We start from the raw sequence: 18,802 nt of genomic DNA, 5'->3' as shown, positions 1-18,802 counted from the left end.
AAAGAATCGGTCAACATTACTTTGCTGGTAATGACATACATCATCATCTTTCCAATTGCAGAGGTCCCTTAAATAATTTGCCAAGCTTCACAGGTCCACACTCTGGCACCGATGGTCGAGGGTTTGGCTAGCACACGCCTGTCCACAGTTCGGTCCTTGCACTGGTCTACAGGCAGGGAGTCGGCAGTACAGGAGAGTGTAAGATCTCAGCCCTGTTCTCTCAACCTCTCAAGGAAAGTGTAATATCGCAACCTGAGAAAGTGCTCCAACTCTTTTGTTTCTTCACATGTGCGCAAAGTGTTCTGGAGTGGTTCACGTAATCCTGAAAGTCCTGTATTCCAAAGGATTAATAACTTTAAAACTTTTACCTAGAACAATTGTGAGATCTATCCAAGAAAAAAAACATAAATAAGATATCATTAGCTCACCTGGACTTTAGTCTGGGGAGCTGATCTGATTGAGCAGTGTCCGTAGGTGAGTCAGTCAGTGAGTCATTCAGTGAGTCATTCAGCGAGTCCATCAGTGAGTCAGTCCGTGAGTCAGTCCGAAAACATTTTAGTCGTTATCGCTTGAACCAAACTTACGATTTTGATGAAACTCAGCCACAAGCTTCATACGAAGGTATGTTGACCACATCAAAATCTGCGCTCATTATGGGGGTGTATGGGGGGGGGGGCGTGTGGAGGGTTAACCTCTCAAAATAGATATTTTCTCTCTTCTCGGAAACTACACAAACAATTTCGATGAAACTTGACCACAACCTTCATCACCCATGATGTACCAAAGTGTTTTGACCACATCAAAATCTGCACTCATAAAAAGGAGTCTACGGGAAGGTTTTTGACTCCCCAAAAGAGGTATTTGCTCTCTTCTCTGAACTACACACACAATATCAATGAAACTTGACCACAACCTTCATCATCCATGATATACCTAAGTTTGTTCATGGCATCAAAAAATTCATGGTCAAAGGAGGTCTGCGAGGAGTTTGAATGATCCACCTGATCCACCTGCGAGAACCTGATCCAGGTGAGCGTCAGGACAGGCAAGCTGCGGACTATGTTTTTTAAACCTTTCAAGTCAATAGCTAGATATTCTGCATTGTTCAATGGCGCAGTTTTACCTTTATAGCATTGGCCTATTATGGGCTCGGTTTAATTTATTTTCCACATACCCTTTAATGGTTTCATTTTATTGGTCCTTGTTGTTCACCAAGTTGAGGCTCATGGAAGAGTAAAAACACAGAACAGAACAGAAAGAACACCGTACAAAGCAGGGAAACACCAACAACAGAATTTATAGACAATTAGAGGAAGCAAAGGGGAATGGAATAATGAGAGTAAGGGGAGAGGAAGAAGGACACAGGGCTGCACAGGCTCGATACAAGCTTAGACACAGCAAAGAAGGGGGGTGGGGGGAGATAAAAGGAGAGGAGAGAAAACACAATAACCTGGAAAGGAAGGGGTGGCCTGAGGGAAGGTTAATGAGAGTAGAAAATATCATTAGTATGGATGGGAAATGACATGAAGAGGAAGTTAACAGCCATCGTAAAGCCCTGGAAAGGAAATTGAGATTGAACAGACTGAGGAAGTTGCTTCCACAAGATAGAATAAGAGGGAACAAATGAGTGTAGGTGAGCAGTGGACAAGTGAGCCTTTTTTCCATTGAGCAGTGAGCACTTGTCCAATTTATTATTTATTCGTATGCATCCTATGGCTGCTTGGCTGCATCTTTTTCCGGGGGTGTGGCCGTGCCGCTGATGCAGTGCCCCCTGTTACCAGTAAGCTGGTTCTCATTTTGCCAAACTTGAAAGGATGGCAGGCTGGGTCAACTCACCTGGTGTTAATTCAACGTTCCGACAGGGGCGACAGGGGCTAAGATCTTAAGCCAGCCACCTTAACCGTTAAGCCAACACCAGGCTGCTTGTCCATTGATGAGACAAGAGAAGCACAATGTGAACTTGACTTTACATTCCATGTTTTAGAAATATGCAAATGTAATGAACCATTCCACAAGTGAGGGACTGAGGGCGATGAATACATTTCTGTTTAAGGTTCAGTAATTTGCAATGTAAAAATGTAATTTGCAATGTTAACACAAGCCATTCTCCGAAAGGCCTCTGGGGTCGTCCATCATCCATTGCTGAAAGAGCAAACAAGCTGATGGCATCACAACGTTTAGAAGATGCCATTACAGATGAGAGAGAGAGAGAAAAAAAGAAAACCATAAAATGTTTCCTCGAGGAATGAGAGATGAAATCTGCAGCGAGACTGTAACAATGTGTTATGAAAAAATAACCTTCAGGTCATCGAATGGCTCGTTTGTCTCTTGATGAAAATTCTGATGCAAGACCATTAAATAAACACCATCAAAGATGCAGATTCCAAAAGGGGTTCCTAACCTTCTCTTGCATTTTTGTTTTTAAATTGGTTCTGCTTCTGGTTGTACCAGTGTGCGTGTGTGCGCGTGTGTGTGTGTGTGTGTGTGTGTGTGTGTGTGTGTGTGTGTGTGTGTGTGTGTGTGTGTGTGTGTGTGTGTGTGTGTGTGTGTGTGTGTGTGTGTGTGTTAGTGGTGGGATGCATGTGTGTTCCTTCCACATGTTTTGTGTTTTGCTTTCTAATGCTTATTCAGCCTTTCCTTTTTCTCATTTTTCTTGCTGTTTGACCAATCCCTCCCGACTTTCCCCTCCCTTTGTCAATAAAACGAGCAAACTGAAAAACTAAGAAACAACACAAATATGCGCTGTTTGGACCACACTCCAACTATATGTTCTCGCTTCTCCGTCTCAGTGTTTGTCTCCCCCCCCCCCCCAAAGCAGATTCTGCACTGCCAAAGCACCCCCATGACATCAATTACACTGGGTAGTTTGCCTTTGCCTTCTCAGCCGTAGTCAGGGCCGCATTTTGAAACTTGTCCAGAATGCTGGAGATAACTCACAGTGTTTCTTTAGATTTACGGGATTTAAGGCTCATCGTCGAGCTGCCACACACAGGGACACACAGAAGAATACAAGAGAAACAACACAGGACTGTTGGATGAGACAAACACAGCCAATGAGCTCGGGGGGAGTGCCATCACTTCCCGGAGCACTCTGGGAATCAGCTATCCCACAGCAATGGCGCCGCCTGTCTCACCGCACTGAGCAGGGCATTTCCGAAGGAAGAATTTTCTCCACTCCATGGATGGCAAACTATGGGGATTGTCCATACTGTTATCCTTTTAAATGCTCAACGTCAAGCAAGGAAGCAGCACATACCATTTTTAAAGTCTTTGGTATGACTCGACTGGGGTTTGAACCACTGACCTCCCAGAACAGAACTCTAATCTTTATACCACCAAGTCTGGTTAAATACACCACGGGATCTTTAAAGGTCAACCAATGCTTTAAGCAGATGGAGTATCCGGCTTAATGCCCACCCGAAGAACGTCGCATTTTGTAATGTGAAGGAAGCACCAATCCGAAGATAGTTTATAGTCAGGTTGGTATTTAAACCCAGACTTGACATCTCAAAGGTAAATGCATGACGTCAGCACAATCATGACACCTGGTGAACTCACAATGATGGGCCAAAAAACCTTTTGTTGTTTAATTTATATTATACAGAATTAGCAAATCTGCACAATTTCTACTTGCAAATCACCACGTCCAAGTCACAATCTCACAATCAGTCATGGCCGTCAATTCGGTCAAATTCTTAATGAGCAAAAATGAACCACAGATGGATGACCACCTGGTGAGATTCATCATTGTGAAGCATATACGATGAGGAATGCGACGGTAACCTAAATGGACGACTCCAAGTAAATGAGAAAAAGATAATGCAAGAAAGATCTTTCTTGCATCACAATGACCTTTTTGACCGATTGAAATTTTACAAGTGCTAATTATAATTGCACAAATCTTTGATTTCCCTTTCTTGTACCACGTACCACATACAACACGTACCTTTCTTATACCACATATAACAACAATGAAGGCATTATGCCACACCTACAGGGTGAGTCTAAATCCCAGGACTCGGTTTTAGCTGGTTATACAAGATTTGTTTCCACCCTCTATCAGGGTGAGTCCTAAGCCCCAGGAGTAATAACAGATAACAGTAATAAAAGTAATACTAAGTAACAGGAGTGATGATAAAATATTACAGGAATACAATAATAACAATACCTCCTTCGTCTTGCACCTGTTTCATTGTCTTGTTTGTGTCTCTCCTTTCGTGGCACCACACGACTGCTGCCGGCCTCTCTTCCATTGTAAACGGACTGGTGTCTGCCATCTTGGTTTCATGTATTATCTGAAAAAAACATAAAACAGTATAAATACATGGTGTAAATAAATCTTGTATAAAAGCAGTGAAAACTATGTCCTGGGACTTATGACTCACCCTGAAAATAACGACTTACAATTTTACGATTTTATGATCTTACGATCTCCCCCAAATTTTGCATATGTATTAGTAATACACAGGGCCAGGTCATGGGGCACAAAATATAACAAATTCCCCCCTATCAACAGGGTTAGGGGGCGCAAATTACAATTTTCATCTGTATTACTGTACGTGCCACAGTGCAAGTGGTTCACTGACCCCTGCTGCAGACAGGAGGGATTATTAGCCACAGCATAAAATATATTTGCCCCACCTCCCCCACTATCCGCCCCCTCCCACCCTCCCTCCTCACAGGTTTATCCCGAAGGGGGTGAGTGTTTATAGTGTAAGATAACAGGAAAGATGGTGGAAAATGAAAGCAATATGACCCTAGATACTGAAGAAAGGACAGAAACAACGAAGGGATATTTGTCGAGAGTAACTTATTATCCAGACATACAGACAAACAAAATGACACTTAAATGGTCATCGAATGCTTATTCTACACACTACTGCCCCCTACTGCAAGAACACCTGAGCTCTGTTACAGCATAGGGATCATCTTGAAGGTGAAAACCACACAAAATCATCACACCATCCTTATAGAAGGTGTTTACCCGTGGTAAAGTTAATGTTTTCAGAGATTTGGGTTCAAATCCAGTTGAGGACAGCAATGTTATTTTGTATACTAAGTGTCTGCGATTCAGTCTAAGGAGAAATTACAAACTCACTAAAGATTGTCAGTAAAAATCCCAAATGGTTCATAAATGACCCCCATATGGGTTGGTCTACCATTATTATTCCAGTTCACACATTATACTCGACTCTGAAGAGTCTGAGAGCAAATTTCGATGGCACAACGATGCTACTTATGAAAAGGTTCTGATAATGGAACCCAAACAACCCCGTAATCGAAGAGAAAAATAAATAGTCACATCTGCACCAGACTCGGTGGCATAATGGTGGGAGCATCTGCCCCGGATCTGGGTGGTCGGAGGTTCGGTCTGGGTGGTGGGTGTCCCGTCGACTGGCATTAGTTGGTGGACATTAAAGAGCCCATGGTGTCCTTTGTGAAGATTCGGCAAGCTATCATCTGCACCATAAACAAATTACAAATTCCTGCCCTAACCTACAGAGGGCACTGTATCAGAGGCACAGCTGTACACTCAGCTAACGATGCTACCTCACAGCCTCATGCTGCATATGGAAGAAGAAGAAGAATCAGAATAAGAAGAGGCACTCTATGTTCAAGAGGTGCAATGACATTTTTAAAACCTTCAAACACAAGCAGGTAGGATCGTGTGATAATCCTTCATAGATTTGGTGCATTCCTTTGATGCGTCTTTCCCAGCCTTGCTCTTGCACCCGATGGGTGTCGTGCCAGAACTGGACAACTATGCAGCCTTCATTGGCTGTGGATTTGCTTGTCGCTTGAGATCATCTTTATTCTCAGTGGATTCGCTTAGACAAGGAAATATAAGGAAATACAAGGAACTTCAATGCAAGAGGAGGCCATTAGGCCCACAAAGCTGGCACAAACTTGTTTGTTACTCGAGACCATGACAATTATCTTTGGATTATCTCGTTTGTTACTTGAGGTGGTCAATATTACCTCATACTGGAATCTGCTCATGAGGCACAAACACAAGATATACAATCAGTTGAGGGAGTAAACCATAAGTGAGCGATGTTCCTCTTTCTGAAAATAATTGTTAGGTGGGTTTGATAAATCTGCGCACAGTGGAGCAGTACTGTGTACATTGGAGAGCAGAATGAGAAGAACCCAAGGGCAGAAAAAGCAGGATAGCTTGAGAAAAAATAGAAAGGCGGCAAAGAAAGGAAAAGAGGTGATCTTGGAAGACTTTAATTTACAGTGTGGACTGGACTGTATCAGAGGGTGAAAATAAAAGTAGAGTGCATACATTTAGTTATTTGATTCAATGGAGTGTGAGATTGTTATATGATTAAATTTTATGAATAGCCAACATGTGGTAATAATATTTATTTTGTTAACAGGAACTTCAATGGAAGAGGAGGCCATTAAGCTAATAAAATCCTGCACTCGTACTGTATTGCCAACCTCTGATTGATTGTCCATGCTCTATCCTCAAATATGCTGAGCATCACACAAGGAAGCAGCAGGTACCATTTTAAATGTCTTCGGGATAACTCGGCCAGAGTTCGAACGACTGACGTCCCAGACTCAGAGAAGACGCTCTGAGCCTCTAACGATGATGCCACCAAGTCTAGTTCAAATGGAATGCTTGCTTGATTTTATACTAAGTAGTGATTTGAGCAGATGAGACCAGATTTGTGGGGCACCACTTCAGATCAAGTAATGATCACAATATAGAGTGAAGCTTCTGTTGAGAGTAAAAACGAAAGTATGGTAAGAGGAGTAAGCTTCAGGGAGGAGGATTTATTTTATTTTTTTGTAGATGAAGCAGGAACTTAGTAAAATTGATTTTGATCTTGCAATATCAGGAGAAGGAGTTGTAGGAAAAAAAAAAGCATCATCGGCAAAGTTCAGCTGCAATCTCCAAAATAACAATTCGCTGAAATTCCTCCAAAATGGTGGAAAGGTATCTCACTTATATTCCCAGTTACAATCAGCTGTTATTATTACATGAGAGATATTTGTCACACCTGAGTGAAAGACATGATTGGCATCAATTTAATAAATGAGAGAGGAACCTTGCTTGATTTTTGGATTCCACTTGGTATCAGTGCAGGCCAGGCCTTTGGCGCTTTCAGAGTTTCAGGTCAACACTGGTTCTGACAACAGTGAAACCCATCAAGTGTGTTGACTGAGAATAATGAGGTTCATGCGCCTATGTGTGCATTTGAGTATATACAACATTTAATTGGTTCATCTAATCATGTGCTTATGAGAGTCAACATCTCTCTGGCTATTCTCATTGAGCCACCTCAGTGCTGGTGAGACTGGCAGTTCACTGACGCAAATTGACTGGGACTGCAAGCAGCCCTCTCACTTCAGGACTGGTCCCCAATATCTACCACTCCTGATAATCACTCAGACAGGCAATTCATTCACAAAAACATCCTCTCTCGTATGCACAGATTCATCCCATCTCATCTTCAGCTATCCCAACCTTCCCACCCATAGTACACGGAATCCTGTGGTGAGGTCGTTGCTTTGAAACAACTTGCCCTCTCTTCCTGAAAGGCAATTCTGCCCGAAGGCAATCTCAGATCATTTTACAAAGCCCACAAGTTTGTGAAATGATTTTTCCTGACAAATTTCACACTCTCACTATGTCTCTGAAATGACTGTCTGGAACCTCCCCTCCCCCCATCTACTTTCTCAACAATCCTCTGGAAGAAGTCCTTTCATTCAAGCTTCTGGGTCTCACTATCTGCCATGATCTTTTCTGGGAAAGCCACATTTCTAAGCTGGTCTCCAAAGGCAATCGCCGGCTGGGCATCCTCCATCGTGCAAAGTCCTTCCTTGGCACACCTGAGCTCCTGAACATATACAACAAAGCTTTCGTTCACAGCCTGATGGAGTACTGCTCTCCCCTTTGGATTGGTGCTCCCACCTCTCACCTTTCTCAGCTTCACGATGCGGAAACCAAGGCATTTAGGATCATTGGTATCTCCCGCGATGAGCCTGAGTCTTTGGGTCTCTCACTCTCTCACCACAGTCAGGTTGGTGGTCTTTCTGTCTGCGACTGTCTCCTCTCCGGCCTCATCCATCCCATCTTATGCTGAAATATGTGCCCCCCCTCCCATATTTCCACAGGGCGCTCAAGTTCCGCCAGCAACCCCTTCTGGTAAACTACCAAAATCAAGAATCACTGCTCATCTTCACTCTTTCATTCCTCTGTTTTTTCTCACCTTTGGAACAAACTCCCACACTCTCTTCAATGTCACTCTTCCCTCCAGGTCTTCAAAACAGCTGTTCACCACCATCTCTTAACTTCCCCCATCCAAAACCACAATCTTTTCTACCCCCGCAAATCCACCCCAAACCCACCTCCTTTAAATTCCCTGCTTTCCTTCCTGAAAGTCCCTGTCATGTAAGGACCTGAAAGTCCCTGTAGTCCATCTTGTTTATCCTGTGTAAACCACCCCATCCCTCTCCTTTCCACAGATATCCTCGTGTCTGTTCCACACTGTTTTTTCCTTCCCTCTCCCACCTCTCTTGTCTCCTGCTCCCCTTGTTGCACGTTCTGTGTGTTCGCTCTCATACGAGTCTCAACAGTGTATACAAAAAAAGAATAAAAAAGTGTGTCTCCACTCCCAGGAGAACCAGTAAACATCATCTGTCTAAGGACAAGATTTAACTTTCAAAATTGGCTTCCTTCTCTAAAACCTGGTGAAACCTTGATAAATCTGTCTCTGGAGTATACTACCCCTCCATCCCTTCCCTCTCTTCAAATGGCACCATATCTGACTCCACTCATGAGAAGGCTGAATGCCTCAATTCTGTGTTTGCATCCAAATCTTGTCTCCCCAACACCTCACTCTCTATTCCCACCTTGTCTTCTCTCTCTGTCTTCTACTTCCTCCTTTCTGGCCTTGCACCATCGGCAATTTTCCGTGCTTTGTTCCCAACCCCCCCTCTCTTCCCCCCCACCAGGTTTCTGCAGGATGCATGCTGTCCACAAGCAACCCCCTTCTGGTGAAACTTGACAAATCCAGAATCGCTGCTCACCTCTTCGTTCCTCTTTTCCCCCACCTTTGGAACCAACCTCCACACCCTCTTCAATTTCATTCTATCTTCCGGTTTTCAAGACAGCTGCTCACCACCATCTCAGATCACCATCCATCAAAAACCATGATCTTTCCCACCCAATCAACCCCCCTCTTCCCCACAAGTCCACCTATTTCCAAATTTTTGGTTTTACCTTGCCAAAAGTTTGCTTCGACTTTATATCCCTATTGTCCATCTTGTGCATCCTCTCCTACCAATAATTTGTCCCTTGGTCCTGCTGCTGGTGTGTTTCCCCCCTCGTTACACAGTTCCTTTTGTTTGGTTATGGTTCTGATCCATTATATGCACTTGATCTTCCAAGAACCGTGACTTTGTATTCAAAAAGTGTTTGTTGGTGTTTGTGAGTGCGAGTGTACAACCACAAGGCAACTCAGCAGCCCTTATGTAAAGCCTGACTTACAGCTTTAACCTTGTAAACTACTCCCTTTAATCTAGAGTAAGAGTGGGATGAGATGCTCCAGTACGGGCAGGCTTTTATTTCCCAATCCAAAGCTGTGCCTTTGTTGGCAATGCATGGGCATAATGCTCATAGTGCTGGCTCTTCTCAGCACAGATATAGACAGCTGCTGACCAGTGCACACCAGTAGCAATGATATTTGCTCCTCGCTCCCTGAAGCACAGCTTCGCGATCAAGCCTCAGGCAAGCCATTTGTTCAAGACGATGAGCAGAACAGCTGAGCTCAGAATTTGCCAACAGAAGGGGGTGCCACAACACAAAGTTTGATGAGAGTTGAAAATTGTTCTCCTAATCCTGCATCACTTATTATAAGTAGGTCATAGAGCAACTGTCAACACCTTGTTGGCCAAATAATTTCAGAGCATGGTTTCTTATTGGGTGTGTGCAATGTAAATTTATCTTTACATTACACACAGCCAATAAGAAACTAGATATCTGCAATCACAAAGCGATCGCCAAGGATAAACCTCCCCCAGCTGGGGGAGGCTTACCCTTGGCGATCGTCTACAACTTACTCTTCGCAAGCAATCCAATTATGGCCATATTTTGTTCAGACCACCATATGACCTCGACCTTCAACATTTGGGGAGAGAGTGTAAATTAAGAAAATGTGTCCCCATCTACAATCTATGCATAAAACTAAACCATGAAAAATCGGAGGAAAATTATTCCAGTTTTGATCAAAAAGGTGTTTTTTGTTAATTAGGTCACAATGTGAAAAAGTAGGTCAAGGACATGAATCAAATTTCAGGTGCACAACTTCAACATAGGTCCTGCATTGGAATGCCAGATGACAAAAATGCAATTTTTTTTTTCAGATCACTATTTGACCTTGAACTTTAACCCGGAGGGACATGATGTAAACTCATCATAAATGTGGCTTCTTCTAGGACGAGGCTATATTGAGAGGGCAATATTGTTCCGATGGGAAAAACCTTAATTGAGTTACGGTGAAAAATGTTAAAATGTCTCTAATTGGGTCATGACTTTAAAATTAAATTAAGGTCAAAAACATTATATAAACCCTGCATACTTTTTATTCCCATTATTGATGCAAAATTTCAGTCCGAAAGTCCCAGCCGGATCCAAGATCCAGCTCAGACATTGGCAGAAAAAGGGGGAAAAACCTAAATGGTGGTTTAGTACTCTGAGGGGTGTAAAACTGAGTATTTTAACGTGGAGGGACATAATGGATATATATGAAGTGTAAATGTGGCTATCTAGTGTTAGCAATTTTGTTCTGAACGGATAAACTTTAGTAGTTATGGTTAAAATGTTTAAATGGCTATAATTAGGTCATGACCTTTAAAATTAGGTCAAAGTCAAACATTTTGACGTCAACACCGCATATTTCTATTTACATTGTTGATGCAGAATTTCATTCTGAAATTCACAGCCGGCTCTCAGACAGCTTGGAAATTAGGAGTGTAGGAAGAAAAAAGAACAACCAAACACACCGAAAAGCTTGCTTCATACTCCTAGGTCTTGCTATTGTCCTCTATCTCTGCCTGTCCTCACCATGCCCTGCTTATCTTGTCTGTTTCCATGCCGGGCCATGCTAATCCTGCCCATTTATACATGCACTGTTACATTCCTGCCCATCTCTGTGTTGGGTGCACCAATTCTGCCCATCTCCATATCACACTAATCCTGCTTCTCCATACCCACCTTCATTCCCATTCCACTCCAAATCATGCCACCTGTGTCATCTCAACAGGTTTTTAACTTTTGGAAAATGCAATGATAACTTCCATGGCTGGCAAAATGCTTGGCTGACTGGAGCTCAGCATGAAGCAGGAGCAAACATTCTGCACGACCTGGATGAAGGTGGATGATGTTCATCGTGCTCAGTGCAATTCATTCCAGAAAAGTTCATTACTTTTCAGCATAATTTTCGCATTCGAATGCTTTAGCAACTTTCTCGCATAATTATGTGCTAAAGCTTATATGACTGGATGATTTGGTTTTACTTTAGTGAAATAAAACTAATTTACCCCGATTCAAACTTGACTGCAATGTACAAATAAAAGCTCGAAAACATACAATGGTATGCTGTGAAACACATATGGTAATAAAGGAAATTTTTTCCATGTTCCTAACTTTCCATTCTCTGCTCGTACCCTGGCCAAATCCCAAATTATTTTTGTGGGCCAAGTGCAGGATCACCATTTTTCTCCTTCAGGCGTTGACACTTTTAATCATCGCTCTGTTGTAAACCAGAAACCATTGTTATTGAATGATTCAAAACTAGGCTCCATTATGTTATACAAAAACAAGAAGGAAACAATGATGCTCAGTACATCATGGGAAGTTGTAAAGTAAAATATGAACAAAGTACAGATACACCAAAATGTCATTTTGCTTTGCTTTTTCAATCCAATTTGAGTTCAATGTAATGCTCCAGTAACAGCATTGGTCGTAGCCTGTCGTGTGCAACCGTGAGCTTGGCGTTACCTTTGCTGTGCCCGAAGTTCATGTTCTCTGATGGCAAACATTCTTCACTTTTTTATCTTCTGCTCCTTCTGTTAAAAAAATGACTCACATCCAACTCCCAGCATATACAGTACACCATAAACAGATGCACAGTCACAGACTTTCTTCTACCTGAAAAGGAAAGGAAGCAAATAAAGCACCATCACGGGAAGAAAACAAAACACATTTTGGGTGCACAATTAATGAGGATGGGGAGCAATTGAAATTGGTAATTTATATTTTAAAAATTTGAAAACTTCTTTGTACTTCGATTGAACATTTTAATATTGACAAGAGGAAAGAGAAGTGGGTGGATTTGTCGAAAGTAAGTTCGGTTAGTGGGGTTGTGGAAAAAGAAAGGAGGTCGGTGGACAAATATACATATAGAAAAGGGAAAGTATCAGACTTTGGGTGGGAAGGGATGGTCGAAAATCCTGCAAACTTGACATCAAAGGTGTAAGAAGTGGATGGCCACTGATGGGAAAAATTCATACAGTGGCAAGTGATAAAGGTGTGCATCTACCAAACGATGAATGTATAGAAATTCGAGTTATCGGCTTCCACTCACCACAAAAGGTTGATGACTTCGTCCAGTCTGAGCGGTGTCCCATAAGCTAAGCTTGAGTGCGGGTGAATACAGCCACAAGTTAAATAAGAAGAAAGAAATGGCACATTACCAGTTGACTAATTCGGCATCTTACCCATGAAATAATATGACACACTCACTTGGTAACTCGGGTGTCGGAAATGACCAGTGCCCATGAAAATAAGCTCATCACCAAAAGGGGTTCGATGATAGGAATCTTGTGGTTGAAAGTAGCAAAGACGACTGAAGATAGGGCTGTGAACAAGATACCTGGTACCAAGCTCTGTGTGGTGTCGAGAGAAAAGCAGTGCTGAGGAAAGGGCCAAGGACAGACACGTGGAATGAAACTCATTGAGTCAAGAGAGGAAATGCGTTGCTGAAGATAGGGCTGCGAATGTGGTTTAACTCCAGTGAACTTTTGTTTAACTCAAGTGAACTTTTGTTTAACTCCAGTGAAACTCAATCCATGAGTCATTTCCATGACGGTGTAAATAGTGAGCCGCCAGGTAAGAAAGCATACTCGCACTCCCGTTGAACCCTTTCTCTCTGCTCGTACCTGGAGGAGAAGGTCCAAGAGTCCGAAAGTAGTGTGGGGCAAAATGATAAGTTAGAAATAGATTTTAAGAAACCATGCCTACACTACTGACATTGGTTGAACAAGTAAATGGAACAAAGTTATTTACGTAAAAGTACCAACAAGTTATCGTAATTTTGGATATAAAAACGCAACTCATTCATGGTTGGCTGGGAAATCCAAAAATGTAGGAATAGTTCACAGGGGGCAATCACATACGGGGGAACTTATTCTTGATCCCGATGTAATTAACACTGCACCGTCCTCCGTGCGGTGACACGTAACACTTCAGCTCACAGTTTCCCTACGAACTTGCATCGATACGTCTCCTACACGTCCACGGGCCAAACAACTCGATTCAATCCGAACTTTCCGATGAAATTCCGACATCTATCCCACAAACATAACAATATTGTTGACGAAATGAGTCATGGGGGATCAAAATCCCTTTGTCGAATTCTTTGCCAAAAATCTCAAAAAAAAGTTTGCAGAAAATAAAAAACAGCAGACAAACCCAGAGAGAGAAGGTGGGAGGGGGGGGGGGGAGAATGGAGCTCCCTTGACCTTATGGAAGGTTTTAAGGAATATTCGAATATGCAACAATCCTCAAATTAACAATTTCCTTAAAGGGAAACTTGAGGAAATATTTAAGTAAAGCCTCAAATCTTTTCTTAAAAATTATTTATGCAACCGGGCCAATGACTGACACTGACACGAACACACACACCTCATGCACTTATAGATAATGCTATATATCAGTTTTGGCCCCACTCTCAATGATGAAGAATCACTTTGAAATTAAAAAAAAACATTCTCGTTTCTGGATCCAGATTCGAACCTTCAGCAAAATTGAATAGGTTTGTTGTTGTCAAATGCCCAACTCTGCTGTGATCACCTGTACATGTTCCTGAACTGTATGTGTATGATACAAAACATGTGATTGGCCAAGGGTTATGACACGTCATTCTCGGTGCATGAGAAACGTGCATTTGGAGAGAGTGTGATTTATTTTGTTGATAATTTTAGTGGTTTTTATTTTGTTTTAGTGATTTGCGAGTTATTAAAATGATATTGAAATATATTTTTTAACATTTCCGAACACAAATTAACTTATTACTAAATGGGGGTCACAAAATTAATCAATTTCCTCGCTCACCCCACGACCTAACAAACTGACAAAGCACCCTTTATATTGACATCACAAACGGGTGTGATGTCACAGAGGGATGGAAGATATTTATTTGCGTTCTCCCGGCGCTCATTGTCCAATTTGAAACTGTTTTGAGATGGAGAAGATGCGTGTTTTTGTCGTTGCTTTGCTCTCGTCGTTTCTACGAAGCTATTATCTGGGTTACATGCCACACCTTCAGCAGGTGAGTTTTTAACAGTACGAACATTAACATGTATGTTTTAAACGAATATTGATGGAAGAGCATCGCTCCAGCAAAGAATAAGCCTGGGTGGCAGAGGGCGGGTGATACCTGATCTGAGACATTGGAACAACGTCACACAGTTAACTGATATTAACAGCGTTGTCAATAACGGGGACTTTATTCCTTCACTCCCCCCTGCCCATTCCTCGTGGCTCTCAGACCCTCATTGGTGCAGAGGACGCGAGGGCAGACCGACTCTCGCTTCCAGCGATTGGCTGGGTGCTGTATCTCTGCTTGGAAATGCAGCCCGATTGGTGTGATGGGGCCTTCATGATGGATTTTCGGGGAATGGGGAGGGGCAACAATCGTTGCGTACCTGTCATTTTATGAATGATCACTTATTTCGGGGGAAATCGAAATGAGGTTCCCTGTCCCCTTCCCTTTCAAGCCCCCAGCACAAAATTTTCCACAAGAGATAGAGCAGAATGGAATTACTTAGAGACAGTGTTATGTGTGCCTTGTGTTGCTGGGAAATGGTTTGAGTTCAAAATGTAGAAAAAAAGGACATATACTTAAGCTAATATTCACAACGAATGTCTACCCACATGAATTTGATATATCTTACAAGCAAAACAGAAAAAGAAAGTATAACTTGCTTTAACCTGTGTGGATGCACTTTGTGTTCCGCAGGGATTCACAACCATTACAACATTGTTAATAAAATAGCAGTTGTTTGAAAAGCACTTGTAATGTCTCAATAATTGGACAAGTCAAGTGATATTTAAATTAATAAATAAATAAATAATATGTTCTCCATCACACGACAAGCAGGGGCGTCTTCGGGGCTCGGGGATGCTGAGATGCAGCACATGAAGATGGAGACGGAATAAGGAGGGGCCAGTGCACAAAAACAGACCAAACCGATTTGTTATTGTTTCATGAAACGACAGCAGTTGATTGGCAAATTGGCAAATAATCAAAAAATAATTAATTTCTTTACCAATTGGCGAATCGCATACCTGAACCACCACGGTTTCATGTGCATCAGAAATTTCATGTGCATCCTTCCAAATTAGCACATGTGCATCAGAAAGAGCTGAGAGACAATTTTTTATCGAGCTCTAGGCTTATAATCATATATATTTCTGGGTGGTATTTTCCCCTCAACAGCCAGACAATTCAGGAAATCTACTTTGACTAATACAAGATGTTTTTTTGTTTGTTTGTGTTTGTCATACAGAAACCTCAAAGTTTTTCGGACAATCTCCTGGAACTATTCTCCAAATATGTTCCCTTCTTAAAGGTATGATGGCATTGGCGGGGGCACATTGCGATTGGAATCTCATGTATGTACTACTTGTGAATGTCTGCAGCTTTAGAGGAACTTGGGAAAGTTTACAATAGCAAAGAGCTTCCTTCCCTTGTGTAGCTTTTCTTGGTTGATTTATGCAGCTTTCTTTGGCAAGAAGAGCATGGATGTTGCTTTATTTGATAATCAGAGCCACTTGGGGGAATTGAATAGGTGGGAGCTGATTGGTTATGCCCTCCAATTGTGGGTGAGAGACATGATTGGGCTTTGTTATTTATATGTTAACTGCTATTACTATTGGAATTGCATGTGGTACATCAAGATATTTTGTTTGTCTCTGTCATGCAGAAGCCTCAAAGTTTTTCCAATTACCTCTGGGAAAGATGCTTCAACCTTGTTCCATTCTTTAAGGTAAGATGGCATGGATTCCGGCAGGCACATAATCTATACTAATAAAGAAACAATCGCCTCGGTACCACCCTGGCATGCTGCCTTCCCGTACCCTCCCCTCGCACTGTCTCCTCTCACCCTCCCCTCCTGCTGCCTCCTCTCACCCTCCCATCACGCTTCCTCCTCTTGCTCCCTCCTCTCACCTCCCCTCATGCTCTCCTCTCACCTCCCCTCGTGCTCTCCTCTCACCTCCCCTCGTGCTCTCCTCTCACCTCCCCTCGTGCTGCCTCATCTCTCCCTCCCGTCGCGCTGCCTCCTCTCACCCTCCCCTCGCGCTGCTTCCTCTCACCTTCCCATCGCGCTGCCTCCTCTCACCCTCCCATCGCGCTGCCTCCTCTCACCCTCCCCTCGTGCTGCCTCCTCTCACCCTCCCCTCGCGCCGTCTCAAATCTCCCCCCCTGTGCTGCCTTATCTCTCCCTTCCCCCATGCTGCCTTATCTCTCCCTCCCCCCATGCTGCCTCCTCTCACCTCCCCTCATGCTACCTCATATCTCTCTCTCTGCACTCATGCTGCCTCCTCTCTCCCTCTCCACTCACACTGCCTCCTCTCTCCCTCTCCACTCACACTGCCCCCTCTCTCCCTCTCCACACACGCAGCCTCCTCGCTCCCTCTCCTCACGCTCCCTCCTCTTTCCTTCCCCTCACGCTTCATCCTCTTTCTCTCCCCTCACGCTGCCTCCTCTCTCCCTCCCTCTCCTCACGTTGCCTCCTCTCCCTCCCCTCGCACTGCACCTTCCCTTCCCCTTTCCTCCCCCTTCCCTTCTCCTCCCCTCACACTATTCTCCTCCCAAATCCCTCTACCACCATACAACTCTCTGAGGTCGACAAGAAGGGATGTTAAAGAATGTGCAAAAATTGGAAAAATTAAAGTTTCTATTTTTATTTTTATGCAGTCTGAACTGCTGTTTGGATCAATTCCACAATTCGTCTCTCGCTCGTCACAATTCGTCAATTCCACAAACAATTTGTCTCCAATAAGCTCCAGAGATTCTGGACCTTATTGGATGTGTGCAAACTCAATAAAGACACAAATACTGGCATGGTTTTTTCAAGGATTGAAAAAAAAAACGCCCTTTCTTTTCTTCCCCTTCCCTCACGCTTACCTCCTCCAATCCACATGGACATCTCTGGGCAGTGTCCAAGCATTGTTTAGTCTGATCCGTGTGAAGGTGCTGTTTTCACATCCCCAATTTCATTCAATTTAATGCCAGCATTAAAGGGCAGCATTCCCTACGACTCTCCACTTTCCCTCAAGTCTCCCTGTCAAATGGATGTCCAGAACACTCCTTTCCCCTTGCCACTACCCCCCTCTTTACCCCTGCCTCTTTGGTCCTCCTCGCTTCCTCATCCCCCTCCCTTCCAAGCTCGTCTTCACAGAGAGTTTTTGCTGTTGGGGAGCTGTGACCCTTTGTCTTGGCAGAACTTACGAGGTGGTGTTTTAACACCTTTAGTCTCCGTACATCATTCACCATAAACATAAGCAATCCGCTCAAGTAGAGTCGTCCACCATGTCGTTCTTCCGAATGACCAGATGTGAATCAGAAAGAGCTGAAAGACAATTTTTATCGAGCTCTAAGCTTATAATCATATATATTTCCAGGTGGTATCTTCCCCTCAACAGTCAGACAATTCAAGAAATCCACTTTGACTGTTACAATATGTTTTTTTGTTTTTGTTTGTTTGTGTTTGTCATACAAAAACCTCAAAGTTTTTCAGACCATCTCCTGCAAATATTCCCCAAATATGTTCCCTTCTTCATGGTATGATGGCATGGGGGGGGGGGTAGCAATTGGAATCTCATGGATGTACTACTTGTGAATGTCTGCAGCTTTAGAGGAACCGGGTAGGTTTCCAACAGCAAAGAGCTTCCTTTCCCTTGTGTCGCTTTTCTTGGTTCCTTTGTGCAGCTTTCTTTGGCAAAAAGACCATGAGATATGCTTTATTTGATAATCCTAGCCACCTGGGGGAATTGTATATGTTAGAGCTGATTGGTTATGCCCTCCAATTGCGGGTGAGAGACATGATTGGGTCTTGTTATTTTGTATGTTGACTGCTATTGCTTATGACATTGCACATGGTACATCAATATATTTATTTGTCTGTTTGTCATGCAGAAGCCTCAAAGTTTTTCTGATTATCTATTGGAAAGATTCTACAACCTTGTTCCTATCTTGAAGGCAAGATGGCATGGATTACTCCAGGCACATAATCTGCACCCATAAATGTCAATGTGTGTGAGTCAGTGTGTCTCCTCCATTTAACACCAAAACCATGAAATCTAGTGCCGCCAAACTTTGCATGCATGTTGAGGGATCTCCAAGGGAGTGCATAAATAAAAACTGTGCATTTAAGTACATTTTAAACACTCCCTTTGAAGATAATTAACAGCAATATTTAATTATCCATTATCAAGGCGTCATCCTTAATCACCCTGCTCTCCCTCGCTGAGGTCTTAATTCACCATTTTTGTGGCCTG

At 43.0% G+C, this 18,802-nt stretch overlaps 1 protein-coding gene across 2 annotated transcripts in view; it reads right to left on the bottom strand.

Annotated features, from left to right (window-relative positions):
* The window catches only part of LOC147026699 (uncharacterized), a 506,204-nt gene that overhangs the window by 485,246 nt on the left and 2,156 nt on the right, over positions 1-18,802 (bottom strand). Inside the window, exons 2-5 of one of the 2 annotated variants that reach the window (XM_085882416.1) lie at positions 12,761-12,930; positions 12,603-12,653; positions 12,017-12,166; positions 4,169-4,295 (exon numbers count right to left, since the gene is read on the bottom strand). The gene's annotated coding sequence lies outside the window, so the exon portion shown is untranslated. Of the gene's footprint in view, positions 1-4,168; positions 4,296-12,016; positions 12,173-12,602; positions 12,654-12,760; positions 12,931-18,802 lie in introns of those variants that run through there. The other variant, XM_085882417.1, reaches the window with a different exon arrangement.

Source organism: Eptatretus burgeri, chromosome 5 (assembly GCF_056783735.1).
Source record: "Eptatretus burgeri isolate ZD-2024b chromosome 5, Ebu_testis_v1, whole genome shotgun sequence".
Lineage (NCBI taxonomy): Eukaryota > Metazoa > Chordata > Myxini > Myxiniformes > Myxinidae > Eptatretus > Eptatretus burgeri.
Note: the sequence above shows the minus strand (reverse complement) of the source record. Positions and strands in the feature narration are given on the sequence as shown.